The 27,149-nt window shown below is 46.9% G+C and overlaps 1 long non-coding RNA gene across 4 annotated transcripts in view; it reads left to right on the forward strand.

Annotated features, from left to right (window-relative positions):
• LOC144780854 (uncharacterized) overlaps positions 1 to 27,149 on the forward strand; it is a 502,533-nt gene that overhangs the window by 291,105 nt on the left and 184,279 nt on the right. For 2 of the 4 annotated variants that reach the window (XR_013600811.1, XR_013600812.1), the window contains exon 2: positions 23,786 to 23,873. The exons of the other annotated variants lie outside the window; for them this stretch is intronic. This is a non-coding gene — a long non-coding RNA (uncharacterized LOC144780854). The remainder of the gene's footprint in view (positions 1 to 23,785; positions 23,874 to 27,149) is intronic. 4 annotated transcript variants of the gene reach the window in all.

The following is a 27,149-nucleotide window of genomic DNA, read 5'->3' on the forward strand; positions in this document are numbered from 1 at the left end:
AGGTGACTGTAGAATGTGGGTGACCATAGTCTGAAGGTGACTGTAGAATGTGGGTGCTCAAAGTCTGAAGGTGATTGTAGAATGTGGGTGCTCAAAGTCTGAAGGTGATTGTAGAATGTGGGTGCTCAAAGTATGAAGGTGATTGTAGAATGTGGGCGCTCAAAGTATGAAGGTGACTTTAGAATGTGGGTCATCACAGTCTGAAGGTGTTTGTAGAATGTGGGTGATCATAGTCTGAAGGTGACTGTAGAATGTGGGTGCTCATAGTATGAAGGTGACTGTAGAATGTGGGTGCCCATAGTATGAAGGTGGCTGTAGAATGTGGGTACCCATAGTATGAAGGTGACTGTAGAATGTGGGTGCCGATAGTCTGAAGGTGACTGTAGAATGTGGGTGCCCATAGTATGAAGGTGTCTGTGGAACGTGGGTGCTCATAGTCTGACGGTGGTTGTAGAATGTGGGTGCTCATAGTCTGAAGGTGATTGTAGAATGGGGTGCTCAAAGTCTGACGGTGTTTGTAGAATGTGGGTGCCCGTAGTCTGACGGTGACTGTAGAATGTGGGTGCTGATAGTCTGAAGGGGACGGTAGAATGTGGGTGATCATAGTCTGAAGGGGACCGTAGAATGTGGGTGATCATAGTCTGAAGGTGACTGTAGAATTTGGTGTACGTAGATTGAATGTGTTTGTAGAATGTGTGTGCTCATAGTCTGAAGGTGACTGTAGAATGTGGGTGCTCAACGTCTGAAGGTGATTGTAGAATGTGGGTGCCCATAGTATGAAGGTGACTGAAGAATGTGGGTGCCCATAGTCTGAATGTGATTGTAGAATGTGGGTGCTCAGAGTCTGAAGGTGATTGTAGAATGTGGGTGCCCATAGTATGAAGGTGACTGAAGAATGTGGGTCCCCATACTCTGAAGGGGACTGTAGAATGTGGGTGCTTAAAGTCTGAAGGTGATTGTAGAGTGTGGGTGCTCAAAGTCTGAAGGTGACTTTAGAATGTAGGTGATCATAGTCTGAAGGTGATTGTGGAATGTGGGTGATCATAGTCTGACGGTGATTGTGTAATGTGGGTGCCCATAGTCTGGACGGGACTGTAGAATGTGGGGGCTCATAGTCTGAAGGGGACTGTAGAATGTGGGTGCTCAAAGTCTTAAGGTGATTGTGGAATGTGGGTGCTCATAGTATGAAGGTGATTGTAGAATGTGGGTGCTCATAGTCTGAAGGTGACTGTAGAATGTGGGTGCTCATAGTATGAAGGTGATCTTAGAATGTGGGTGATAGTCTGAAGGTGACTGCAGAATGTGGGTGCTCATAGTAAGAAGGTGACTTTAGAATGTGGGTGATTATAGTCTGAAGGTGATTGTAGAATGTGGGTGATCATAGTCTGAAGTAGATTGTGGAATGTGGGTGTTCAGAGTCTGAAGGTCACTGTAGAATGTGGCTGCCCATAGTATGAAGGTGACTGTAGAATGTGGGTGCCCATAGTCTGAAGGTGACTGTAGAATGTGGGTGCCCATAGTATGAAGGTGACTGTGGAACGTGGGTGCTCAAAGTCTGAACGTGACTTTAGAATATGGGTGCTCATAGTCTGAAGTTGACTGTAGAATGTGGGTGACCATAGTCTGAAGGTGACTGTAGAATGTGGGTGCTCATAGTCTGAAGGTGATTGTAGAATGTGGGTGCTCAAAGTATGAAGGTGACTTTAGAATGTGGGTGATCACAGTCTGAAGGTGATTGTAGAATGTGGGTGATCATAGTCTGCAGGGGACTGTAGAATGTGGGGTGCCCATAATCTGAAGGTGATTGTAGAATGTGGGTGCTCATAGTCTGAAGGTGATTGTAGAATGTGGGTGTTCATAGTCTGAAGGTCACTGTAGAATGTGGGTGCCCATAGTCTGAAGGTGACTGTAGAATGTGGGTCCCCATAGTATGAAGGTGACTGTAGAATGTGGGTGCCCATGGTATGAAGGTGACTGTAGAATGTGGGTGCCCATAGTCTGAAGGTGACTGTAGAATGTGGGTGCCCATAGTATGAAGGTGTCTGTGGAACGTGGGTACCCATAGTCTGAAGGTGACTGTAGAATGTGGGTGCCTATAATATGAAGGTGACTGTAGAATGTGGGTGCCCATAGTCTGAAGGTGACTGTAGAATTTGGGTGCTCATAGTCTGAAGGTGATTGTAGAATTTGGGTGCTCAAAGTCTGAAGGTGATTGTGGAATGTGGGTACTAATAGTCTGAAGGTGACTGTAGAGTGTGGGTGCTCAAAGTCTGAAGGTGATTGTAGAATGTGGGTGCTCAAAGTCTGAAGGTGACTTTAGAATGTGGGTGCTCATAGTATGAAGGTGACTGTAGAGTGTGGGTGCCCATAGTATGAAGGTGATTGTGGAACGTGGGGGCCCATAGTATGAAGGTGATTGTAGAATGTGGGTGCTCAAAGTATGAAGGTGACTTTAGAATGTGGGTGATCACAGTCTGAAGGTGATTGTAGAATGTGGGTGATCATAGTCTTCAGGGGACTGTAGAATGTGGGTGCCCTTAGTCTGAAAGTGATTGTAGAATGTGGGTGATCACAGTCTGAAAGTGATTGTAGAATGTGGGTGCCCATAGTATGAAGGTGATTGTAGAATGTGGGTGCTCAAAGTATGAAGGTGACTTTAGAATGTGGGTGATCACAGTCTGAAGGTGATTGTAGAATGTGGGTGCCCTTAGTCTGAAAGTGATTGTAGAATGTGGGTGTTCATAGTCTGAAGGTCACTGTAGAATGTGGGTGCCCATAGTATGAAGGTGACTGTGGAATGTGGGTGACCATAGTCGGAAGGTGACTGTAGAATGTGGGTGCTCATAGTCTGAAGGTGATTGTAGAATGTGGGTGCTCAAAGTATGAAGGTGACTTTAGAAGGTGGGTGATCACAGTCTGAAGGTGATTGTAGAATGTGGGTGATCATAGTCTTCAGGGGACTGTAGAATGTGGGTGCCCATAGTCTGAAGGTGATTGTAGAATGTGGGTGCTCATAGTCTGAAGGTGATTGTAGAATGTGGGTGTTCATAGTCTGAAGGTCACTGTAGAATGTAAGTGCCCATAGTATGAAGGTGACTGTAGAATGTGGGTGCCGATAGTCTGAAGGTGACTGTAGAATGTGGGTGCCCATAGTATGAAGGTGTCTGTGGAACGTGGGTGCTCATAGTCTGACGGTGGTTGTAGAATGTGGGTGCTCATAGTCTGAAGGTGATTGTAGAATGGGGTGCTCAAAGTCTGACGGTGTTTGTAGAATGTGGGTGCCCGTAGTCTGACGGTGACTGTAGAATGTGGGTGCTGATAGTCTGAAGGGGACTGTAGAATGTGGGTGCTCATAGTCTGAAGGTGACTGTAGAATGTGGGTGCTCAACGTCTGAAGGTGATTGTAGAATGTGGGTGCCCATAGTATGAAGGTGACTGAAGAATGTGGGTGCCCATAGTCTGAATGTGATTGTAGAATGTGGGTGCTCAGAGTCTGAAGGTGATTGTAGAATGTGGGTGCCCATAGTATGAAGGTGACTGAAGAATGTGGGTCCCCATACTCTGAAGGGGACTGTAGAATGTGGGGGCTTAAAGTCTGAAGGTGATTGTAGAGTGTGGGTGCTCAAAGTCTGAAGGTGACTTTAGAATGTAGGTGATCATAGTCTGAAGGTGATTGTGGAATGTGGGTGATCATAGTCTGACGGTGATTGTGGAATGTGGGTGCCCATAGTCTGGACGGGACTGTAGAATGTGGGGGCTCATAGTCTGAAGGGGACTGTAGAATGTGGGTGCTCAAAGTCTTAAGGTGATTGTGGAATGTGGGTGCTCATAGTATGAAGGTGATTGTAGAATGTGGGTGCTCATAGTCTGAAGGTGACTGTAGAATGTGGGTGCTCATAGTATGAAGGTGATCTTAGAATGTGGGTGATAGTCTGAAGGTGACTGCAGAATGTGGGTGCTCATAGTAAGAAGGTGACTTTAGAATGTGGGTGATTATAGTCTGAAGGTGATTGTAGAATGTGGGTGATCATAGTCTGAAGTAGATTGTGGAATGTGGGTGTTCATAGTCTGAAGGTCACTGTAGAATGTGGCTGCCCATAGTATGAAGGTGACTGTAGAATGTGGGTGCCCATAGTATGAAGGTGACTGTAGAATGTGGGTGCCCATTGTCTGAAGGTGACTGTAGAATGTGGGTCCCCATAGTATGAAGGTGACTGTGGAACGTGGGTGCTCAAAGTCTGAACGTGACTTTAGAATATGGGTGCTCATAGTCTGAAGTTGACTGTAGAATGTGGGTGACCATAGTCTGAAGGTGACTGTAGAATGTGGGTGCTCGTAGTCTGAAGGTGATTGTAGAATGTGGGTGCTCAAAGTATGAAGGTGACTTTAGAATGTGGGTGATCACAGTCTGAAGGTGATTGTAGAATGTGGGTGATCATAGTCTGCAGGGGACTGTAGAATGTGGGGTGCCCATAATCTGAAGGTGATTGTAGAATGTGGGTGCTCATAGTCTGAAGGTGATTGTAGAATGTGGGTGTTCATAGTCTGAAGGTCACTGTAGAATGTGGGTGCCCATAGTCTGAAGGTGACTGTAGAATGTGGGTCCCCATAGTATGAAGGTGACTGTAGAATGTGGGTGCCCATGGTATGAAGGTGACTGTAGAATGTGGGTGCCCATAGTCTGAAGGTGACTGTAGAATGTGGGTGCCCATAGTATGAAGGTGTCTGTGGAACGTGGGTACCCATAGTCTGAAGGTGACTGTAGAATGTGGGTGCCCATAATATGAAGGTGACTGTAGAATGTGGGTGCCCATAGTCTGAAGGTGACTGTAGAATTTGGGTGCTCATAGTCTGAAGGTGATTGTAGAATTTGGGTGCTCAAAGTCTGAAGGTGATTGTGGAATGTGGGTACTAATAGTCTGAAGGTGACTGTAGAGTGTGGGTGCTCAAAGTCTGAAGGTGATTGTAGAATGTGGGTGCTCATAGTCTGAAGGTGATTGTAGAATGTGGGTGTTCATAGTCTGAAGGTCACTGTAGAATGTGAGTGCCCATAGTATGAAGGTGACTGTAGAATGTGGGTGCCCATAGTATGAAGGTGACTGTAGAATGTGGGTGCCCATAGTCTGAAGGTGACTGTAGAATGTGGGTGCCCATAGTATTAAGGTGTCTGTGGAACGTGGGTGCTCATAGTCTGACGGTGATTGTAGAATGTGGGTGCTCATTGTCTGAAGATGATTGTAGAATGGGGTGCTCAAAGTCTGACTGTGTTTGTAGAATGTGGGTGCCCATAGTCTGACGGTGACTGTAGAATGTGGGTGCTGATAGTCTGAAGGGGAGTTTAGAATGTGGGTGATCATAGTCTGAATGTGACTGTAGAATGTGGGTGCTCATAGTCTGAAGGTGATTGTAGAATGTGGGTGCTCATAGTCTGAAGGTGACTGTAGAATGTGGGTGCTCAGAGTCTGAAGGTGATTGTGGAATGTGGGTCCCCATACTCTGAAGGGGACTGTAGAATGTGGGTGCTTAAAGTCTGAAGGTGATTGTAGAGTGTGGGTGCTCAAAGTCTGAAGGTGACTTTAGAATGTAGGTGATCATAGTCTGAAGGTGATTGTGGAATGTGGGTGATCATAGTCTGACGGTGATTGTGGAATGTGGGTGCCCATAGTCTGGACGGGACTGTTGAATGTGGGTGCTCATAGGCTGAAGGGGACTGTAGAATGTGGGTGCTCAAAGTCTGAAGGTGATTGTGGAATGTGGGTGCTCCTAGTATGAAGGTGATTGTAGAATGTGGGTGCTCATAGTCTGAAGGTGACTGTAGAATGTTGGTGCTCAGAGACTGAAGGTGATTGTGGAATGTGGGTGCCCATACTCTGAAGGGAACTGTAGAATGTGGGTGCTCAAAGTCTGAAGGTGACTTTAGAATGTGGGTGATCATAGTCTGAAGGTGATTGTGGAATATGGGTGATCATAGTCTGACGGTGATTGTGGAATGTGGGTGACCATAGTCTGGACGGGACTGTAGAATGTGGGTGCTCATAGTCTGAAGGGGACTGTAGAATGTGGGTGCTCAAAGTCTGAAGGTGATTGTGTAATGTGGGTGATCAAAGTCTGATGGTGATTGTGGAATGTGGGTGCCCATAGTCTGGACGGGACTGTAGAATGTGGGTGCTCATAGTATGAAGGTGACTGTAGAATGTGGGTGCTCATAGTCTGAAGGTGACTGTAGAATGTGGGTGCTCAGAGTATGAAGGTGATTGTGGAATGTGGGTGCCCATAGTCTGGACGGGAATGTAGAATGTGGGTGCTCAAAGTCTGAAGGTGATTGTGGAATGTGGGTGCTCATAGTATGAAGGTGATTGTAGAATGTGGGTGCTCATAGTCTGAATGTGACTGTAGAATGTGGGTGCTCAAAGTCTGAAGGTGATTGTGGAATGTGGGTGCTCATAGTATGAAGGTGATTGTGGAATGTGGGTGCCCATACTCTGAAGGGGACTGTAGAATGTGGGTGCTCAAAGTCTGAAGGTGATTGTGGAATGTGGGTGCTCATAGTATGAAGGTGATTTTAGAATGTGGGTGCTCATAGTATGAAGGTGACCTTAGAATGTGGGTGATAATAGTCTGAAGGTGACTGCAGAATGTGGGTGCTCATAGTAAGAAGGTGACTTTAGAATGTGGGTGCTCAAAGTCTGAAGGTGACGGTGGAATGTGGGTGCTCAATGTCTGATGGTGATTGTAGAATGTGGGTGATCATAGTCTGCAGGGGACTGTAGAATGTGGGTGATCATAGTCTGAATGTGACTGTAGAATGTGGGTGCTGATAGTCTGAAGGGGACTGTAGAATGTGGGTGCTCAAAGTCTGAAGGTGATTGTGGAATGTGGGTGCTCAAAGTCTGAAGGTGACTGTAGAATGTGGGTGCTCATAGTATGAAGGCGACTGTAGAATGTGGGTGATCATAGTCTGAAGGGGACTGTAGAATGTGGGTGTTCATAGTCTGAAGGTGACTGTAGAATGTGGGTGCTCAGAGTCTGAAGGTGATTGTGGAATGTGGGTGCTCATAGTCTGAAGGTGATTGTAGAATGTGGGTGCTCAGAGTCTGAAGGTGATTGTGGAATGTGGGTGCTCATAGTCTGAAGGTGATTGTAGAATGTGGGTGCTCAGAGTCTGAAGGTGATTGTGGAATGTGGGTGCTTAAAGTCTGAAAGTGATTGTAGAGTGTGGGTGCTCAAAGTCTGAAGGTGACTTTAGAATGTAGGTGATCATAGTCTGAAGGTGATTGTGGAATGTGGGTGATCATAGTCTGACGGTGATTGTGGAATGTTGGTGCTCAGAGTCTGAAGGGAACTGTAGAATGTGGGTGCTCAAAGTCTGAAGGTGACTTTAGAATGTGGGTGCTCATAGTCTGAAGGTGACTGTAGAATGTTGGTGCTCAGAGTCTGAAGGTGATTGTGGAATGTGGGTGCCCATACTCTGAAGGGAACTGTAGAATGTGGGTGCTCAAAGTCTGAATGTGACTTTAGAATGTGGGTGATCATAGTCTGAAGGTGATTGTGGAATGTGGGTGCCCATAGTCTGGACGGGACTGTAGAATGTGGGTGCTCATAGCCCGAAGGGGTCTGTAGAATGTGGGTGCTCAAAGTCTGAAGGTGATTGTGGAATGTGGGTGCTCATAGTATGAAGGTGATTGTAGAATGTGGGTGCTCATAGTATGAAGGTGACCTTAGAATGCGGGTGATAATAGTCTGAAGGTGACTGCAGAATGTGGGTGCTCATAGTAAGAAGGTGACTTTAGATTGTGGGTGATCATAGTCTGAAAGTGATTGTAGAATGTGGGTGATCATAGTCTGCAGGGGACTGTAGAATGTGGGTGCCCATAGTCTGAAGGTGATTGTAGAATGTTGGTGCTCATAGTCTGAAGTAGATTGTGGAATGTGGGTGCTCATAGTATGAAGGTGACTGTAGAATGTGGGTGCCCATAGTATGAAGGTGACTGTAGAATGTGGGTGCCCATTGTCTGAAGGTGACTGTAGAATGTGGGTGCCCATAGTCTGAAGGTGACTGTAGAATGTGGGTGCCCATAGTATGAAGGTGACTGTGGAACGTGGGTGCTCAAAGTCTGTACGTGACTTTAGAATGTGGGTGCTCATAGTCTGAAGGTGACTGTAGAATGTGGGTGCTCAAAGTCTGAAGGTGATTGTAGAATGTGGGTGCTCAAAGTATGAAGGTGATTGTAGAATGTGGGCGCTCAAAGTATGAAGGTGACTTTAGAATGTGGGTCATCACAGTCTGAAGGTGATTGTAGAATGTGGGTGATCATAGTCTGCAGGGGACTGTAGAATGTGGGTGCCCATAGTCTGAAGGTGATTGTAGAATGTGGGTGCTCATAGTCTGAAGGTGATTGTAGAATGTGGGTGTTCATAGTCTGAAGGTCACTGTAGAATGTAAGTGCCCATAGTATGAAGGTGACTGTAGAATGTGGGTGCCGATAGTCTGAAGGTGACTGTAGAATGTGGGTGCCCATAGTATGAAGGTGTCTGTGGAACGTGGGTGCTCATAGTCTGACGGTGGTTGTAGAATGTGGGTGCTCATAGTCTGAAGGTGATTGTAGAATGGGGTGCTCAAAGTCTGACGGTGTTTGTAGAATGTGGGTGCCCGTAGTCTGACGGTGACTGTAGAATGTGGGTGCTGATAGTCTGAAGGGGACTGTAGAATGTGGGTGCTCATAGTCTGAAGGTGACTGTAGAATGTGGGTGCTCAACGTCTGAAGGTGATTGTAGAATGTGGGTGCCCATAGTATGAAGGTGACTGAAGAATGTGGGTGCCCATAGTCTGAATGTGATTGTAGAATGTGGGTGCTCAGAGTCTGAAGGTGATTGTAGAATGTGGGTGCCCATAGTATGAAGGTGACTGAAGAATGTGGGTCCCCATACTCTGAAGGGGACTGTAGAATGTGGGGGCTTAAAGTCTGAAGGTGATTGTAGAGTGTGGGTGCTCAAAGTCTGAAGGTGACTTTAGAATGTAGGTGATCATAGTCTGAAGGTGATTGTGGAATGTGGGTGATCATAGTCTGACGGTGATTGTGGAATGTGGGTGCCCATAGTCTGGACGGGACTGTAGAATGTGGGGGCTCATAGTCTGAAGGGGACTGTAGAATGTGGGTGCTCAAAGTCTTAAGGTGATTGTGGAATGTGGGTGCTCATAGTATGAAGGTGATTGTAGAATGTGGGTGCTCATAGTCTGAAGGTGACTGTAGAATGTGGGTGCTCATAGTATGAAGGTGATCTTAGAATGTGGGTGATAGTCTGAAGGTGACTGCAGAATGTGGGTGCTCATAGTAAGAAGGTGACTTTAGAATGTGGGTGATTATAGTCTGAAGGTGATTGTAGAATGTGGGTGATCATAGTCTGAAGTAGATTGTGGAATGTGGGTGTTCATAGTCTGAAGGTCACTGTAGAATGTGGCTGCCCATAGTATGAAGGTGACTGTAGAATGTGGGTGCCCATAGTATGAAGGTGAATGTAGAATGTGGGTGCCCATTGTCTGAAGGTGACTGTAGAATGTGGGTCCCCATAGTATGAAGGTGACTGTGGAACGTGGGTGCTCAAAGTCTGAACGTGACTTTAGAATATGGGTGCTCATAGTCTGAAGTTGACTGTAGAATGTGGGTGACCATAGTCTGAAGGTGACTGTAGAATGTGGGTGCTCGTAGTCTGAAGGTGATTGTAGAATGTGGGTGCTCAAAGTATGAAGGTGACTTTAGAATGTGGGTGATCACAGTCTGAAGGTGATTGTAGAATGTGGGTGATCATAGTCTGCAGGGGACTGTAGAATGTGGGGTGCCCATAATCTGAAGGTGATTGTAGAATGTGGGTGCTCATAGTCTGAAGGTGATTGTAGAATGTGGGTGTTCATAGTCTGAAGGTCACTGTAGAATGTGGGTGCCCATAGTCTGAAGGTGACTGTAGAATGTGGGTCCCCATAGTATGAAGGTGACTGTAGAATGTGGGTGCCCATGGTATGAAGGTGACTGTAGAATGTGGGTGCCCATAGTCTGAAGGTGACTGTAGAATGTGGGTGCCCATAGTATGAAGGTGTCTGTGGAACGTGGGTACCCATAGTCTGAAGGTGACTGTAGAATGTGGGTGCCCATAATATGAAGGTGACTGTAGAATGTGGGTGCCCATAGTCTGAAGGTGACTGTAGAATTTGGGTGCTCATAGTCTGAAGGTGATTGTAGAATTTGGGTGCTCAAAGTCTGAAGGTGATTGTGGAATGTGGGTACTAATAGTCTGAAGGTGACTGTAGAGTGTGGGTGCTCAAAGTCTGAAGGTGATTGTAGAATGTGGGTGCTCATAGTCTGAAGGTGATTGTAGAATGTGGGTGTTCATAGTCTGAAGGTCACTGTAGAATGTGAGTGCCCATAGTATGAAGGTGACTGTAGAATGTGGGTGCCCATAGTATGAAGGTGACTGTAGAATGTGGGTGCCCATAGTCTGAAGGTGACTGTAGAATGTGGGTGCCCATAGTATTAAGGTGTCTGTGGAACGTGGGTGCTCATAGTCTGACGGTGATTGTAGAATGTGGGTGCTCATTGTCTGAAGATGATTGTAGAATGGGGTGCTCAAAGTCTGACTGTGTTTGTAGAATGTGGGTGCCCATAGTCTGACGGTGACTGTAGAATGTGGGTGCTGATAGTCTGAAGGGGAGTTTAGAATGTGGGTGATCATAGTCTGAATGTGACTGTAGAATGTGGGTGCTCATAGTCTGAAGGTGATTGTAGAATGTGGGTGCTCATAGTCTGAAGGTGACTGTAGAATGTGGGTGCTCAGAGTCTGAAGGTGATTGTGGAATGTGGGTCCCCATACTCTGAAGGGGACTGTAGAATGTGGGTGCTTAAAGTCTGAAGGTGATTGTAGAGTGTGGGTGCTCAAAGTCTGAAGGTGACTTTAGAATGTAGGTGATCATAGTCTGAAGGTGATTGTGGAATGTGGGTGATCATAGTCTGACGGTGATTGTGGAATGTGGGTGCCCATAGTCTGGACGGGACTGTTGAATGTGGGTGCTCATAGGCTGAAGGGGACTGTAGAATGTGGGTGCTCAAAGTCTGAAGGTGATTGTGGAATGTGGGTGCTCCTAGTATGAAGGTGATTGTAGAATGTGGGTGCTCATAGTCTGAAGGTGACTGTAGAATGTTGGTGCTCAGAGACTGAAGGTGATTGTGGAATGTGGGTGCCCATACTCTGAAGGGAACTGTAGAATGTGGGTGCTCAAAGTCTGAAGGTGACTTTAGAATGTGGGTGATCATAGTCTGAAGGTGATTGTGGAATATGGGTGATCATAGTCTGACGGTGATTGTGGAATGTGGGTGACCATAGTCTGGACGGGACTGTAGAATGTGGGTGCTCATAGTCTGAAGGGGACTGTAGAATGTGGGTGCTCAAAGTCTGAAGGTGATTGTGTAATGTGGGTGATCAAAGTCTGATGGTGATTGTGGAATGTGGGTGCCCATAGTCTGGACGGGACTGTAGAATGTGGGTGCTCATAGTATGAAGGTGACTGTAGAATGTGGGTGCTCATAGTCTGAAGGTGACTGTAGAATGTGGGTGCTCAGAGTATGAAGGTGATTGTGGAATGTGGGTGCCCATAGTCTGGACGGGAATGTAGAATGTGGGTGCTCAAAGTCTGAAGGTGATTGTGGAATGTGGGTGCTCATAGTATGAAGGTGATTGTAGAATGTGGGTGCTCATAGTCTGAATGTGACTGTAGAATGTGGGTGCTCAAAGTCTGAAGGTGATTGTGGAATGTGGGTGCTCATAGTATGAAGGTGATTGTGGAATGTGGGTGCCCATACTCTGAAGGGGACTGTAGAATGTGGGTGCTCAAAGTCTGAAGGTGATTGTGGAATGTGGGTGCTCATAGTATGAAGGTGATTTTAGAATGTGGGTGCTCATAGTATGAAGGTGACCTTAGAATGTGGGTGATAATAGTCTGAAGGTGACTGCAGAATGTGGGTGCTCATAGTAAGAAGGTGACTTTAGAATGTGGGTGCTCAAAGTCTGAAGGTGACGGTGGAATGTGGGTGCTCAATGTCTGATGGTGATTGTAGAATGTGGGTGATCATAGTCTGCAGGGGACTGTAGAATGTGGGTGATCATAGTCTGAATGTGACTGTAGAATGTGGGTGCTGATAGTCTGAAGGGGACTGTAGAATGTGGGTGCTCAAAGTCTGAAGGTGATTGTGGAATGTGGGTGCTCAAAGTCTGAAGGTGACTGTAGAATGTGGGTGCTCATAGTATGAAGGCGACTGTAGAATGTGGGTGATCATAGTCTGAAGGGGACTGTAGAATGTGGGTGTTCATAGTCTGAAGGTGACTGTAGAATGTGGGTGCTCAGAGTCTGAAGGTGATTGTGGAATGTGGGTGCTCATAGTCTGAAGGTGATTGTAGAATGTGGGTGCTCAGAGTCTGAAGGTGATTGTGGAATGTGGGTGCTCATAGTCTGAAGGTGATTGTAGAATGTGGGTGCTCAGAGTCTGAAGGTGATTGTGGAATGTGGGTGCTTAAAGTCTGAAAGTGATTGTAGAGTGTGGGTGCTCAAAGTCTGAAGGTGACTTTAGAATGTAGGTGATCATAGTCTGAAGGTGATTGTGGAATGTGGGTGATCATAGTCTGACGGTGATTGTGGAATGTTGGTGCTCAGAGTCTGAAGGGAACTGTAGAATGTGGGTGCTCAAAGTCTGAAGGTGACTTTAGAATGTGGGTGCTCATAGTCTGAAGGTGACTGTAGAATGTTGGTGCTCAGAGTCTGAAGGTGATTGTGGAATGTGGGTGCCCATACTCTGAAGGGAACTGTAGAATGTGGGTGCTCAAAGTCTGAATGTGACTTTAGAATGTGGGTGATCATAGTCTGAAGGTGATTGTGGAATGTGGGTGCCCATAGTCTGGACGGGACTGTAGAATGTGGGTGCTCATAGCCCGAAGGGGTCTGTAGAATGTGGGTGCTCAAAGTCTGAAGGTGATTGTGGAATGTGGGTGCTCATAGTATGAAGGTGATTGTAGAATGTGGGTGCTCATAGTATGAAGGTGACCTTAGAATGCGGGTGATAATAGTCTGAAGGTGACTGCAGAATGTGGGTGCTCATAGTAAGAAGGTGACTTTAGATTGTGGGTGATCATAGTCTGAAAGTGATTGTAGAATGTGGGTGATCATAGTCTGCAGGGGACTGTAGAATGTGGGTGCCCATAGTCTGAAGGTGATTGTAGAATGTTGGTGCTCATAGTCTGAAGTAGATTGTGGAATGTGGGTGCTCATAGTATGAAGGTGACTGTAGAATGTGGGTGCCCATAGTATGAAGGTGACTGTAGAATGTGGGTGCCCATTGTCTGAAGGTGACTGTAGAATGTGGGTGCCCATAGTCTGAAGGTGACTGTAGAATGTGGGTGCCCATAGTATGAAGGTGACTGTGGAACGTGGGTGCTCAAAGTCTGTACGTGACTTTAGAATGTGGGTGCTCATAGTCTGAAGGTGACTGTAGAATGTGGGTGCTCAAAGTCTGAAGGTGATTGTAGAATGTGGGTGCTCAAAGTATGAAGGTGATTGTAGAATGTGGGCGCTCAAAGTATGAAGGTGACTTTAGAATGTGGGTCATCACAGTCTGAAGGTGATTGTAGAATGGGGTGCTCAAAGTCTGACGGTGTTTGTAGAATGTGGGTGCCCATAGTCTGACGGTGACTGTAGAATGTGAGTGCTGATAGTCTGAAGGTGACTGTAGAATGTGGGTGCTCATAGTATGAAGGTGACTGTAGAATGTGGGTGCCCATAGTATGAAGGTGGCTGTAGAATGTGGGTGCCCATAGTATGAAGGTGACTGTAGAATGTGGGTGCCGATAGTCTGAAGGTGACTGTAGAATGTGGGTGCCCATAGTATGAAGGTGTCTGTGGAACTTGGGTGCTCATAGTCTGACGGTGGTTGTAGAATGTGGGTGCTCATAGTCTGAAGGTGATTGTAGAATGGGGTGCTCAAAGTCTGACGGTGTTTGTAGAATGTGGGTGCCCATAGTCTGACGGTGACTGTAGAATGTGGGTGCTGATAGTCTGAAGGGGACTGTAGAATGTGGGTGATCATAGTCTGAAGGGGACCGTAGAATGTGGGTGATCATAGTCTGAAGGTGACTGTAGAATTTGGTGTCCGTAGATTGAATGTGTTTGTAGAATGTGTGTGCTCATAGTCGGAAGGTGACTGTAGAATGTGGGTGCTCAATGTCTGAAGGTGATTGTAGAATGTGGGTGCCCATAGTATGAAGGTGACTGAAGAATGTGGGTGCCCATAGTCTGAATGTGATTGTAGAATGTGGGTGCTCAGAGTCTGAAGGTGATTGTAGAATGTGGGTGCCCATAGTATGAAGGTGACTGAAGAATGTGGGTCCCCATACTCTGAAGGGGACTGTAGAATGTGGGTGCTTAAAGTCTGAAGGTGATTGTAGAGTGTGGGTGCTCAAAGTCTGAAGGTGACTTTAGAATGTAGGTGACCATAGTCTGAAGGTGATTGTGGAATGTGGGTGATCATAGTCTGACGGTGATTGTGGAATGTGGGTGCCCATAGTCTGGACCGGACTGTAGAATGTGGGGGCTCATAGTCTGAAGGGGACTGTAGAATGTGGGTGCTCAAAGTCTTAAGGTGATTGTGGAATGTGGGTGCTCATAGTATGAAGGTGATTGTAGAATGTGGGTGCTCATAGTCTGAAGGTGACTGTAGAATGTGGGTGCTCATAGTATGAAGGTGATCTTAGAATGTGGGTGATAGTCTGAAGGTGACTGCAGAATGTGGGTGCTCATAGTAAGAAGTTGACTTTAGAATGTGGGTGATTATAGTCTGAAGGTGATTGTAGAATGTGGGTGATCATAGTCTGAAGTAGATTGTGGAATGTGGGTGTTCATAGTCTGAAGGTCACTGTAGAATGTGGCTGCCCATAGTATGAAGGTGACTGTGGAACGTGGGTGCTCAAAGTCTGAACGTGACTTTAGAATATGGGTGCTCATAGTCTGAAGTTGACTGTAGAATGTGGGTGACCATAGTCTGAAGGTGACTGTAGAATGTGGGTGCTCATAGTCTGAAGGTGATTGTAGAATGTGGGTGCTCAAAGTATGAAGGTGACTTTGAAATGTGGGTGATCACAGTCTGAAGGTGATTGTAGAATGTGGGTGATCATAGTCTGAAGGTGATTGTAGAATGTGGGTGATCATAGTCTGCAGGGGACTGTAGAATGTGGGGTGCCCATAACCTGAAGGTGATTGTAGAATGTGGGTGCTCATAGTCTGAAGGTGATTGTAGAATGTGGGTGTTCATAGTCTGAAGGTCACTGTAGAATGTGGGTGCCCATAGTCTGAAGGTGACTGTAGAATGTGGGTGCCCATAGTATGAAGGTGACTGTAGAATGTGGGTGCCCATGGTATGAAGGTGACTGTAGAATGTGGGTGCCCATAGTCTGAAGGTGACTGTAGAATGTGGGTGCCCATAGTATGAAGGTGTCTGTGGGACGTGGGTACCCATAGTCTGAAGGTGACTGTAGAATGTGGGTGCCCATAATATGAAGGTGACTGTAGAATGTGGGTGCCCATAGTCTGAAGGTGACTGTAGAATTTGGGTGCTCATAGTCTGAAGGTGATTGTAGAATTTGGGTGCTCAAAGTCTGAAGGTGCTTGTGGAATGTGGGTACTAATAGTCTGAAGGTGACTGTAGAGTGTGGGTGCTCAAAGTCTGAAGGTGATTGTAGAATGTGGGTGCTCAAAGTCTGAAGGTGACTTTAGAATGTGGGTGCTCATAGTATGAAGGTGACTGTAGAGTGTGGGTGCCCATAGTATGAAGGTGATTGTGGAACTTGGGGGCCCATAGTATGAAGGTGATTGTAGAATGTGGGTGATCACAGTCTGAAGGTGATTGTAGAATGTGGGTGATCATAGTCTTCAGGGGACTGTAGAATGTGGGTGCCCTTAGTCTGAAAGTGATTGTAGAATGTGGGTGTTCATAGTCTGAAGGTCACTGTAGAATGTGGGTGCCCATAGTCTGAAGGTGACTGTAGAATGTGGGTGCCCTTAGTCTGAAAGTGATTGTAGAATGTGGGTGTTCATAGTCTGAAGGTCACTGTAGAATGTGGGTGCCCATAGTATGAAGGTGATTGTAGAATGTGGGTGCTCAAAGTATGAAGGTGACTTTAGAATGTGGGTGATCACAGTCTGAAGGTGATTGTAGAATGTGGGTGCCCTTAGTCTGAAAGTGATTGTAGAATGTGGGTGTTCATAGTCTGAAGGTCACTGTAGAATGTGGGTGCCCATAGTATGAAGGTGACTGTGGAACGTGGGTGCTCCAAGTCTGAACGTGACTTTAGAATATGGGTGCTCATAGTCTGAAGGTGACTGTAGAATGTGGGTGCTCATAGTATGAAGGTGATTGTAGAATGTGGGTGCTCATAGTCTGAAGGTGACTGTAGAATGTGGGTGCTCAAAGTCTGAAGGTGATTGTGGAATGTGGGTGCTCATAGTATGAAGGTGATTTTAGAATGTGGGTGCTCATAGTATGAAGGTGATTGTGGAATGTGGGTGCCCATACTCTGAAGGGGACTGTAGAATGTGGGTGCTCAAAGTCTGAAAGTGAATGTGGGTGCTCATAGTATGAAGGTGATTTTAGAATGTGGGTGCTCATAGTATGAAGGTGACCTTAGAATGTGGGTGATAATAGTCTGAAGGTGACTGCAGAATGTGGGTGCTCATAGTAAGAAGGTGACTTTAGAATGTGGGTGATCATAGTCTGAAGGTGATTGTAGAATGTGGGTGATCATAGTCTGCAGGGGACTGTAGAATGTGGGTGCTCATAGTATGAAGGCGACTGTAGAATGTGGGTGATCATAGTCTGAATGTGACTGTAGAATGTGGGTGCTGATAGTCTGAAGGGGACTGTAGAATGTGGGTGCTCAAAGTCTGAAGGTGATTGTGGAATGTGGGTGCTCAAAGTCTGAAGGTGATTGTAGAATGTGGGTGCTCATAGTATGAAGGCGACTGTAGAATGTGGGTGATCATAGTCTGAAGGGGACTGTAGAATGTGGGTGCCCATAGTCTGAAGGTGATTGTAGAATGTTGGTGCTCATAGTCTGAAGTAGATTGTGGAATGTGGGTGCTCATAGTATGAAGGTGACTGTAGAATGTGGGTGCCCATAGTATGAAGGTGACTGTAGAATGTGGGTGCCCATTGTCTGAAGGTGACTGTAGAATGTGGGTGCCCATAGTCTGAAGGTGACTGTAGAATGTGGGTGCCCATAGTATGAAGGTGACTGTGGAACGTGGGTGCTCAAAGTCTGTACGTGACTTTAGAATGTGGGTGCTCATAGTCTGAAGGTGACTGTAGAATGTGGGTGCTCAAAGTCTGAAGGTGATTGTAGAATGTGGGTGCTCAAAGTATGAAGGTGATTGTAGAATGTGGGCGCTCAAAGTATGAAGGTGACTTTAGAATGTGGGTCATCACAGTCTGAAGGTGATTGTAGAATGGGGTGCTCAAAGTCTGACGGTGTTTGTAGAATGTGGGTGCCCATAGTCTGACGGTGACTGTAGAATGTGAGTGCTGATAGTCTGAAGGTGACTGTAGAATGTGGGTGCTCATAGTATGAAGGTGACTGTAGAATGTGGTTGCCCATAGTATGAAGGTGGCTGTAGAATGTGGGTGCCCATAGTATGAAGGTGACTGTAGAATGTGGGTGCCGATAGTCTGAAGGTGACTGTAGAATGTGGGTGCCCATAGTATGAAGGTGTCTGTGGAACTTGGGTGCTCATAGTCTGACGGTGGTTGTAGAATGTGGGTGCTCATAGTCTGAAGGTGATTGTAGAATGGGGTGCTCAAAGTCTGACGGTGTTTGTAGAATGTGGGTGCCCATAGTCTGACGGTGACTGTAGAATGTGGGTGCTGATAGTCTGAAGGGGACTGTAGAATGTGGGTGATCATAGTCTGAAGGGGACCGTAGAATGTGGGTGATCATAGTCTGAAGGTGACTGTAGAATTTGGTGTCCGTAGATTGAATGTGTTTGTAGAATGTGTGTGCTCATAGTCGGAAGGTGACTGTAGAATGTGGGTGCTCAATGTCTGAAGGTGATTGTAGAATGTGGGTGCCCATAGTATGAAGGTGACTGAAGAATGTGGGTGCCCATAGTCTGAATGTGATTGTAGAATGTGGGTGCTCAGAGTCTGAAGGTGATTGTAGAATGTGGGTGCCCATAGTATGAAGGTGACTGAAGAATGTGGGTCCCCATACTCTGAAGGGGACTGTAGAATGTGGGTGCTTAAAGTCTGAAGGTGATTGTAGAGTGTGGGTGCTCAAAGTCTGAAGGTGACTTTAGAATGTAGGTGACCATAGTCTGAAGGTGATTGTGGAATGTGGGTGATCATAGTCTGACGGTGATTGTGGAATGTGGGTGCCCATAGTCTGGACCGGACTGTAGAATGTGGGGGCTCATAGTCTGAAGGGGACTGTAGAATGTGGGTGCTCAAAGTCTTAAGGTGATTGTGGAATGTGGGTGCTCATAGTATGAAGGTGATTGTAGAATGTGGGTGCTCATAGTCTGAAGGTGACTGTAGAATGTGGGTGCTCATAGTATGAAGGTGATCTTAGAATGTGGGTGATAGTCTGAAGGTGACTGCAGAATGTGGGTGCTCATAGTAAGAAGTTGACTTTAGAATGTGGGTGATTATAGTCTGAAGGTGATTGTAGAATGTGGGTGATCATAGTCTGAAGTAGATTGTGGAATGTGGGTGTTCATAGTCTGAAGGTCACTGTAGAATGTGGCTGCCCATAGTATGAAGGTGACTGTGGAACGTGGGTGCTCAAAGTCTGAACGTGACTTTAGAATATGGGTGCTCATAGTCTGAAGTTGACTGTAGAATGTGGGTGACCATAGTCTGAAGGTGACTGTAGAATGTGGGTGCTCATAGTCTGAAGGTGATTGTAGAATGTGGGTGCTCAAAGTATGAAGGTGACTTTGAAATGTGGGTGATCACAGTCTGAAGGTGATTGTAGAATGTGGGTGATCATAGTCTGAAGGTGATTGTAGAATGTGGGTGATCATAGTCTGCAGGGGACTGTAGAATGTGGGGTGCCCATAACCTGAAGGTGATTGTAGAATGTGGGTGCTCATAGTCTGAAGGTGATTGTAGAATGTGGGTGTTCATAGTCTGAAGGTCACTGTAGAATGTGGGTGCCCATAGTCTGAAGGTGACTGTAGAATGTGGGTGCCCATAGTATGAAGGTGACTGTAGAATGTGGGTGCCCATGGTATGAAGGTGACTGTAGAATGTGGGTGCCCATAGTCTGAAGGTGACTGTAGAATGTGGGTGCCCATAGTATGAAGGTGTCTGTGGGACGTGGGTACCCATAGTCTGAAGGTGACTGTAGAATGTGGGTGCCCATAATATGAAGGTGACTGTAGAATGTGGGTGCCCATAGTCTGAAGGTGACTGTAGAATTTGGGTGCTCATAGTCTGAAGGTGATTGTAGAATTTGGGTGCTCAAAGTCTGAAGGTGCTTGTGGAATGTGGGTACTAATAGTCTGAAGGTGACTGTAGAGTGTGGGTGCTCAAAGTCTGAAGGTGATTGTAGAATGTGGGTGCTCAAAGTCTGAAGGTGACTTTAGAATGTGGGTGCTCATAGTATGAAGGTGACTGTAGAGTGTGGGTGCCCATAGTATGAAGGTGATTGTGGAACTTGGGGGCCCATAGTATGAAGGTGATTGTAGAATGTGGGTGATCACAGTCTGAAGGTGATTGTAGAATGTGGGTGATCATAGTCTTCAGGGGACTGTAGAATGTGGGTGCCCTTAGTCTGAAAGTGATTGTAGAATGTGGGTGTTCATAGTCTGAAGGTCACTGTAGAATGTGGGTGCCCATAGTCTGAAGGTGACTGTAGAATGTGGGTGCCCTTAGTCTGAAAGTGATTGTAGAATGTGGGTGTTCATAGTCTGAAGGTCACTGTAGAATGTGGGTGCCCATAGTATGAAGGTGATTGTAGAATGTGGGTGCTCAAAGTATGAAGGTGACTTTAGAATGTGGGTGATCACAGTCTGAAGGTGATTGTAGAATGTGGGTGCCCTTAGTCTGAAAGTGATTGTAGAATGTGGGTGTTCATAGTCTGAAGGTCACTGTAGAATGTGGGTGCCCATAGTATGAAGGTGACTGTGGAACGTGGGTGCTCCAAGTCTGAACGTGACTGTAGAATGTGGGTGCTCATAGTATGAAGGTGATTGTAGAATGTGGGTGCTCATAGTCTGAAGGTGACTGTAGAATGTGGGTGCTCAAAGTCTGAAGGTGATTGTGGAATGTGGGTGCTCATAGTATGAAGGTGATTTTAGAATGTGGGTGCTCATAGTATGAAGGTGATTGTGGAATGTGGGTGCCCATACTCTGAAGGGGACTGTAGAATGTGGGTGCTCAAAGTCTGAAAGTGAATGTGGGTGCTCATAGTATGAAGGTGATTTTAGAATGTGGGTGCTCATAGTATGAAGGTGACCTTAGAATGTGGGTGATAATAGTCTGAAGGTGACTGCAGAATGTGGGTGCCCATAGTAAGAAGGTGACTTTAGAATGTGGGTGATCATAGTCTGAAGGTGATTGTAGAATGTGGGTGATCATAGTCTGCAGGGGACTGTAGAATGTGGGTGCTCATAGTATGAAGGCGACTGTAGAATGTGGGTGATCATAGTCTGAATGTGACTGTAGAATGTGGGTGCTGATAGTCTGAAGGGGACTGTAGAATGTGGGTGCTCAAAGTCTGAAGGTGATTGTGGAATGTGGGTGCTCAAAGTCTGAAGGTGATTGTAGAATGTGGGTGCTCATAGTATGAAGGCGACTGTAGAATGTGGGTGATCATAGTCTGAAGGGGACTGTAGAATGTGGGTGCTCAGAGTCTGAAGGTGATTGTGGAATGTGGGTGCTCATAGTCTGAAGGTGATTGTAGAATGTGGGTGCTCAGAGTCTGAAGGTGATTGTGGAATGTGGGTGCTCATAGTCTGAAGGTGATTGTAGAATGTGGGTGCTCAGAGTCTGAAGGTGATTGTGGAATGTGGGTGCTAAAAGTCTGAAGGTGACTTTAGAATGTAGGTGATCATAGTCTGAAGGTGATTGTGGAATGTGGGTGATCATAGTCTGACGGTGATTGTGGAATGTTGGTGCTCAGAGTCTGAAGGGAACTGTAGAATGTGGGTGCTCAAAGTCTGAAGGTGACTTTAGAATGTGGGTGCTCATAGTCTGAAGGTGACTGTAGAATGTTGGTGCTCAGAGGCTGAAGGTGATTGTGGAATGTGGGTGCCCATAGTATGAAGGGGACTGTAGAATGTGGGTGCTCAAAGTCTGAAGGTGACTTGAGAATGTGGGTGATCATAGTCTGAAGGTGATTGTGGAATGTGGGTGCCCATAGTCTGGACGGGACTGTAGAATGTGGGTGCTCATAGTCTGAAGGGGACTGTAGAATGTGGGTGCTCAAAGTCTGAAGGTGATTGTGGAATGTGGGTGCTCATAGTATGAAGGTGATTGTAGAATGTGGGTGCTCATAGTATGAAGGTGACCTTAGAATGCGGGTGATAATAGTCTGAAGGTGACTGCAGAATGTGGGTGCTCATAGTAAGAAGGTGACTTTAGAATGTGGGTGATCATAGTCTGAAAGTGATTGTAGAATGTGGGTGATCATAGTCTGCAGGGGACTGTAGAATGTGGGTGCCCATAGTCTGAAGGTGATTGTAGAATGTGGGTGCTCATAGTCTGAAGTAGATTGTGGAATGTGGGTGTTCATAGTCTGAAGGTCACTGTAGAATGTGGCTGCCCATAGTATGAAGGTGACTGTAGAATGTGGGTGCCCATTGTCTGAAGGTGACTGTAGAATGTGGGTGCCCATAGTCTGAAGGTGACTGTAGAATGTGGGTGCCCATAGTATGAAGGTGACTGTGGAACGTGGGTGCTCAAAGTCTGTACGTGACTTTAGAATGTGGGTGCTCATAGTCTGAAGGTGACTGTAGAATGTGGGTGACCATAGTCTGAAGGTGACTGTAGAATGTGGGTGCTCAAAGTCTGAAGGTGATTGTAGAATGTGGGTGCTCAAAGTCTGAAGGTGATTGTAGAATGTGGGTGCTCAAAGTATGAAGGTGATTGTAGAATGTGGGCGCTCAAAGTATGAAGGTGACTTTAGAATGTGGGTCATCACAGTCTGAAGGTGATTGTAGAATGGGGTGCTCAAAGTCTGACGGTGTTTGTAGAATGTGGGTGCCCATAGTCTGACGGTGACTGTAGAATGTGGGTGCTGATAGTCTGAAGGGGACTGTAGAATGTGGGTGATCATAGTCTGAAGGGGACCGTAGAATGTGGGTGATCATAGTCTGAAGGTGACTGTAGAATTTGGTGTCCGTAGATTGAATGTGTTTGTAGAATGTGGATGCTCATAGTCGGAAGGTGACTGTAGAATGTGGGTGCTCAATGTCTGAAGGTGATTGTAGAATGTGGGTGCCCATAGTATGAAGGTGACTGAAGAATGTGGGTGCCCATAGTCTGAATGTGATTGTAGAATGTGGGTGCTCAGAGTCTGAAGGTGATTGTAGAATGTGGGTGCCCATAGTATGAAGGTGACTGAAGAATGTGGGTCCCCATACTCTGAAGGGGACTGTAGAATGTGGGTGATTAAAGTCTGAAGGTGATTGTAGAGTGTGGGTGCTCAAAGTCTGAAGGTGACTTTAGAATGTAGGTGACCATAGTCTGAAGGTGATTGTGGAATGTGGGTGATCATAGTCTGACGGTGATTGTGGAATGTGGGTGCCCATAGTCTGGACCGGACTGTAGAATGTGGGGGCTCATAGTCTGAAGGGGACTGTAGAATGTGGGTGCTCAAAGTCTTAAGGTGATTGTGGAATGTGGGTGCTCATAGTATAAAGGTGATTGTAGAATGTGGGTGCTCATAGTCTGAAGGTGACTGTAGAATGTGGGTGCTCATAGTATGAAGGTGATCTTAGAATGTGGGTGATAGTCTGAAGGTGTTCACAAAAAGGACAAAGTTCCTATACCAGGGTGCAAAAGTCACCCACGTATCTGAGTGCAAATAGTCACCCATACATTAAAAACAGGGAAGAATGGGGAAAAGTAATCCTAGCTTCACCGTAAAGAGTTACCGCCTCTCTCTTTTTTCCACTACCCACCCGATCCATTTATTTAAACTCTGCATTTCGCCGCCTTTAATTCATTCTCGGCGAGCGTTTGGACAGGGGTAGGTGTACTAGAGGCTACACCCGCATTACTTAGTAAGTGCCATTTCAATTAATTCCATCTTATTTCACCTGTACTTTTTCCGTTGTGCTTATGTACCTGGTTTGTGTCTATTGCTTCCACAGCCCGACTTTTCGCGGGCGTCCATTCCCTTGACCACTAGAGGAGAGCTTTAACTAATATTTGGTAAGCACTGTGATGTGAACTACCCACCTCACGGTTTGGTACTTTTCACCAATTTTCAACATTGGCAGATTTCTGCCCTATAGTTGTTATACGTTTAAACAACCTTATACAGCCAAGGTTAGTTGCCTGTTAACACCATTTTATGCGTTATTTTGAGCCTAAGGGCTCCTTGAACTAGCAGCCCCCGATCTACTGTGGACCAGTCTTGTGTGCCCGCGTAATCTTTCTATTTGAAGTGCTGTGTACACATAAGTTACACTTTGTGATGCATCAAGTTGTTACTGACGCTCACATGTGGCTTACTTTGCTTTTTCTCTTTCTAGGTATCATCCAGGAGCAGCTTCAATGTAACAGCTACAACCACATAGTGGGGACACAGGTCTCCTGATCCGCCCTGGATGAGATAAGAGGGTTCTCATTTTAACTTTTATGTATTTTACTCACGTGCACTTCACTTTGTTTTTGGTCCTGACGAAGCGCCAATGACCTACGGGCGATAGAGGCGCGAAACATGTTGACCTTGACTAGTGACACCCAGGCATAGTGGGCCTTGTGGGGTCAGTCATTTTTAAGCAGTACTTTTAACTGCCAAGGGTTACCTAGACAATCTTGTCGCTGCTTCCATACCCTTGATTTTATCACACTATCATGTTTGCACGTAATTGATTTACCCTCCCTTACCCTTCCCCACACACCTGCATGCAACATCCGGCTAATCCTCTAAAAGATCTCCGATAAAGTGACCCTTCGGGGACCCGTAGGGAATTGCAGCGCCGGCCCTACGAGGAGCAAAATTGCCCGATGATGAAGCATGACATCCTCCGGGGTGTGTGAGGGCAGCAGAGGATGTAGTATGTCTTTCCCTCTCCCATCAGGGTATTTTTTACCTAGGATTACTTTTCCCCATTCTTCCCTGTTTTTAATGTATGGGTGACTATTTGCACTCAGATACGTGGGTGACTTTTGCACCCTGGTATAGGAACTTTGTCCTCTTTTTGTGAACAGATTTGGTTTAGGAGCATGGACACTGGACCTTTATTGGCTCCTTGGTCCCCCCTCTCTTTTGTTGAATTGATAGTCTGAAGGTGACTGCAGAATGTGGGTGCTCATAGTAAGAAGGTGACTTTAGAATGTGGGTGGTTATAGTCTGAAGGTGATTGTAGAATGTGGGTGATCATAGTCTGAAGTAGATTGTGGAATGTGGGTGTTCATAGTCTGAAGGTCACTGTAGAATGTGGCTGCCCATAGTATGAAGGTGACTGTGGAACGTGGGTGCTCAAAGTCTGAACGTGACTTTAGAATATGGGTGCTCATAGTCTGAAGTTGACTGTAGAATGTGGGTGACCATAGTCTGAAGGTGACTGTAGAATGTGGGTGCTCATAGTCTGAAGGTGATTGTAGAATGTGGGCGCTCAAAGTATGAAGGTGACTTTGAAATGTGGGTGATCACAGTCTGAAGGTGATTGTAGAATGTGGGTGATCATAGTCTGCAGGGGACTGTAGAATGTGGGGTGCCCATAACCTGAAGGTGATTGTAGAATGTGGGTGCTCATAGTCTGAAGGTGATTGTAGAATGTGGGTGTTCATAGTCTGAAGGTCACTGTAGAATGTGGGTGCCCATAGTCTGAAGGTGACTGTAGAATGTGGGTGCCCATAGTATGAAGGTGACTGTAGAATGTGGGTGCCTATGGTATGAAGGTGACTGTAGAATGTGGGTGCCCATAGTCTGAAGGTGACTGTAGAATGTGGGTGCCCATAGTATGAAGGTGTCTGTGGGACGTGGGTACCCATAGTCTGAAGGTGACTGTAGAATGTGGGTGCCCATAATATGAAGGTGACTGTAGAATGTGGGTGCCCATAGTCTGAAGGTGACTGTAGAATTTGGGTGCTCATAGTCTGAAGGTGATTGTAGAATTTGGGTGCTCAAAGTCTGAAGGTGATTGTGGAATGTGGGTACTAATAGTCTGAAGGTGACTGTAGAGTGTGGGTGCTCAAAGTCTGAAGGTGATTGTAGAATGTGGGTGCTCAAAGTCTGAAGGTGACTTTAGAATGTGGGTGCTCATAGTATGAAGGTGACTGTAGAGTGTGGGTGCCCATAGTATGAAGGTGATTGTGGAACTTGGGGGCCCATAGTATGAAGGTGATTGTAGAATGTGGGTGATCACAGTCTGAAGGTGATTGTAGAATGTGGGTGTTGGACTTTGGCCCTTAGGGCAGGTTCACCCCTAAACTTTTTGCTGGTAATGGTGACCTGGCAATAGTGATTTTTGGGATTCTGCGCACTTTCACTGTGTCCCAGTGGAAAGTGCGTGCGCACTCTGAGTGCATGTGCTGAGCTAGGCCTGCCCGCCCATAGGAATGCATGGGGAATGTATGTGTCCCTGGTAGTTCCTGATGCGTGGGGTGTACAGGCTTGAGTCTGGTATGTGTGAACTCGTGTGAGTGAATGCTGCGCAACGGTGTATGCAGCATGTATGTGTCTAGTAGGGAAGCGCAATTTCTAGACATGGCTGTACGTGTGCTGTGAGGGTGCTGGCGTGTGATTGGCTGGAGCTGGCTGGCATGCCAGGCTCCAGGAAGTCTGGATGGGTCTGCCCGGTGGTGAGTGGGAGATCTGCATGAGTAATGTGTGGGAGGAGTGTACCTGTGTCCTGGATGGGCTGGGTTTTCCCCACACAATGCTGGCTCCGCCCCCCTGTGGTGTGTCTAATGACCCAAGCCTCCCCAGTGAATGAAAGGGGTGGTTGGGCCATCAAGGGTACTCCCCAGCCAGCTGCAACTGGTTTCCCCCCACCCTGCACCCTGAAGACAAAGGACTTTGTACTATAAGAAGGGGCTGTGTCCCCACAGAAAGGGTTCTCTGTTCTGCTTTGGACCTTGCCAGAGGGGGCTGCTGCTGCTGGGGCCAGGAGGACCGCCACTTGGACTGTCTCCCTGCCTGGAGACCCAGTGTGCTGGCTCTGGCCCTGCCTTGCCCCTCTGCCTGCCTCCAGACCCTGCTGGAGCTGTTGCTGTGCCTGGAAGCACTTCTATTTTGATTTATAGCGCTAGGAGCGCTTTCCTGGTGCCCCAGCGCTCAATAGCGCTTTGCTTATATTTCTAGCGCTAGGAGCGCTTTCCTTTGCTCCCAGAGCGCTTGGGAGCGCTTTATCGACATTGCCGGTGCCCACCCGGCATTGGAACCGATTTCGCCGATTTTCGGCGTAGCGAGTGCCACCTCGCTTTATCTTTTAATTTGAGAGCCGGTGCCACCCGGCATTGCCCCGTGTTCTTTTATTGATTTCGAGCCGGTGCCCACCCGGCATTGCCTAGGAGTGTGTGTTGCCCTGCCGGGCCGCCGCGCTACCTGCAGCGACCCGGAAGTCCCGCCTCCTGACCCCCAGGGCCGCGCTGCCATTGGCGGCCCCGGCGGAAGTCAGGCGGCGTGCAGGAAAGACAGGTCCAGGCGGGAGGCGAAGGAAGCAGCCTACCGCGTCTCGCCGGCTCCCGAGTGGAGAGGAGCCCGCCCGCGGTCCCAGCCGAGCCGCCGAGGAGCCGTCCTGCCACCCAGAGACCCGGTGAGTGCCTGCAGAGGAGAGGGGCGTCGGGACACATTGTCGGTGTCCGCCCCTCCCCCGTAGCGCGATCTTGCGCGCACTACTGTGTGAAGCCCAAGGGCTTCAGGGGGCATTTATTCTTCAAGCCCTG

The sequence above is a fragment of the Lissotriton helveticus genome, chromosome 9 (assembly GCF_964261635.1).
Source record: "Lissotriton helveticus chromosome 9, aLisHel1.1, whole genome shotgun sequence".
NCBI lineage: Eukaryota > Metazoa > Chordata > Amphibia > Caudata > Salamandridae > Lissotriton > Lissotriton helveticus.